Source organism: Meleagris gallopavo, chromosome 5, assembly GCF_000146605.3.
Source record: "Meleagris gallopavo isolate NT-WF06-2002-E0010 breed Aviagen turkey brand Nicholas breeding stock chromosome 5, Turkey_5.1, whole genome shotgun sequence".
Lineage (NCBI taxonomy): Eukaryota > Metazoa > Chordata > Aves > Galliformes > Phasianidae > Meleagris > Meleagris gallopavo.
The window spans coordinates 34,965,335-34,967,959 of NC_015015.2; positions in this window are offsets into that span (position 1 = coordinate 34,965,335).

The window sequence follows — 2,625 nt, forward strand, 5'->3', positions numbered from 1 at the left end:
TCCTCAATCCAATACAGCACAGCACAATCATGCTACGCTTACATACATGCTTTACACTTATGCTGAATGTCTTGCAAAACATAAGCAAGGTTAATTTAGCTGCTTTGTAGTTTCCTATGCAATACAAACCAAGTCCCTTTTTTATTCAAAGTCTAGAAAACGCCAGAAGCCAAACACAGGGCTAAACGATGTTACAGTACTAAGAGAATGCAGTGCAATTGAAGAAGATTTAGCATCTAAGTACTTGTTTAAGGACCAATTAGACTTAACATGATAACAAAAAGAAGCTGGTAAAGACAAGGGAAACAACCAAACCTTACATTCCTAGGCAATGTCTTCCTTCAACAACAGTAACTAACTACAACGCCCTTAGCTTTCAAAAAGGTTAGAGACAAAGGATCCTTTCTTCAATTGATTCTTTACAGGCAGATAAATACACGAAGCAAGAGAAATAAACAAAACTACAACAGAGGAACACCAAGCCTCACCGCAGCATCAAATTTCTAACGGACCTAAGGGGTAGCACGCTTCCTCTAAATGAGCACACAAGAGCATAAGCCATGTCAGCTGAGGTATATACAGATATGAAATACACAAAACAGTACTAGTAGAGCAATACTATGCCACCCTTTTAAAACGCTTGTTGTTTACATTAGAGAGATCACGCAACAAAACACAACCAGGAACTGAGTTACTCTCAGTGGACTCAATAGTATCTTCCTAAGCAAGATTTAGAAAAGCAGTTCCCGCAAGTTCATTTTATGAAAACTATTTATAAGCAGTTCCTTCTACAGACCACCCACTGCTACTTCCTCAAAGATGATTCTCAGTGCTCTATTTTACAATCACCCAGAAAAGTCTCCTCCATATGATATAACGCAACTGTTAAGAGAATTTGTTTTATGTGGCATCAGCATAAATTCCAGCTTTCCTTTCATCCCATCATCCTCACATTAAACTTAACACAACTGTAGCTGACCAACACCATACTGAAGAGTTAAAAGTATAGTTGTTAATCTCTGAATTATAGAGGAAAGAATACTTATTTAAAAACTAAAAGCTAATTACTCTAACCAGAAAGTGTAATTCACGCTTTCAAATAAAGATTCAACTGATCATTTTTTAATCACAAACAGAGGAAGGCAACAAACCAGAACTAGGAAAATGCTCTATGAAAAGCTGTTTATTTTTACTACTGCTGAGAGAAACGTTAGGGTTTTGAAGATAAGAGCACAACAACCTATTCATGAACAGACTGCTAGTGTTGCTTCTGATTAGGTTTTCTGTATCAGGATCAAAATAATGCAGATAACAACTTATGTTTTAACCCCAGGGATTTTCAGAGCAGAAATCAAAACTGGAGAACGGAGCACACTGCTTAATTCCTCAGCATTGGATGCTAGAGGAAGTGAGAGGAAGGGAAAGAAAGAAAAAGAGGACTGTGCTTGGCCAACTGAGATGATGTAAGTTGTCCAACAGCACAAACAAGATTGCTAAGAGATTTCTAATGGCTTTAAAATTACGTTGTGAACTCTGACTACTTGGGGCCTCAAAGGGAAAATTAAAACACAATCAAGAAAGTTTTACACATTCTATCTACACCCTCAGACAAAAAACAACCTAATCATCCACTTCAGTGCTGTTCCTAATTACCAAAGAAAACACACGTGGAACATTATTCAAATCCTCTCCGAACTAGGGCTGAAGAATTGGAACAAAGAATGGCCTGGGTTGGAAGGCACCTCAAAGTCCACCAAGCCCCAACAACTGCCATGGACAGGGCTGCTCCCCACCAGTTCAGGCTGCTCATGGCCCCAGCCAGCCTGGCCCTGAGCATCTCCAGGGCAGATTCTCTGGGCAGCCTCTGCCAATGCCTCTCTACCCTCTGAGCGAAAAATTTCCTCCTAGCATCTAACCTAAATCTTCCCTTTTTCAGTTTAAAGCATCTCCCCCTTGCTCTAACAATATCTGCCAATATATAAGGATATACAGAACACACTTAACTCCTATCACACGCTTACAGCCAAAAATCAGGAAGTACTGAACATTACGCTTGATATTTGAGTATGACATACATGATACAAGCATATGCAAACAGAGTTGTTCAGATTTGGTGTCTTTAGCAATGTAGCGGACACAGCTCCTGTAAAAAGCAGCAGCAACCAAGCCAATCCCTGCCATCCTGTCCAGCAGCTGCTCTCCTATCTCACCCAGTCCTTCTCAAGACATCATCTGATAGGTTAGCCTGAATGAACCACCACCAGATTAGCCTATTTGTTGCTTAACCAAGACATGGAAGTTAAAGATGAATGCAGCAGATATAGCGAGAAGATAAACAGAGGCCAGAAGAGCAGGTCAGAGAAGCATTTTCTCAGTAAGGAACATCATCGTGTTATCCGCTCCCAATAACAGAACTTCTGTTCAATAAGGAGCTTACTAGGCAATGCCAGCCTGTAATGCAAACGTCCCTTTGTTATCCACGGGAACCCCTGGGGCCTGAGGAGAGCAGAGGGTGCTGCGGTGGTTACCCACGCAGGGCCGCACACCCCCAGACCCGCTGCCCGGCTCCGCGCGGGGGCGGGGAGGCACAGCGAGCGCGGCCCCGGCGGCACGCATAGATCTGCC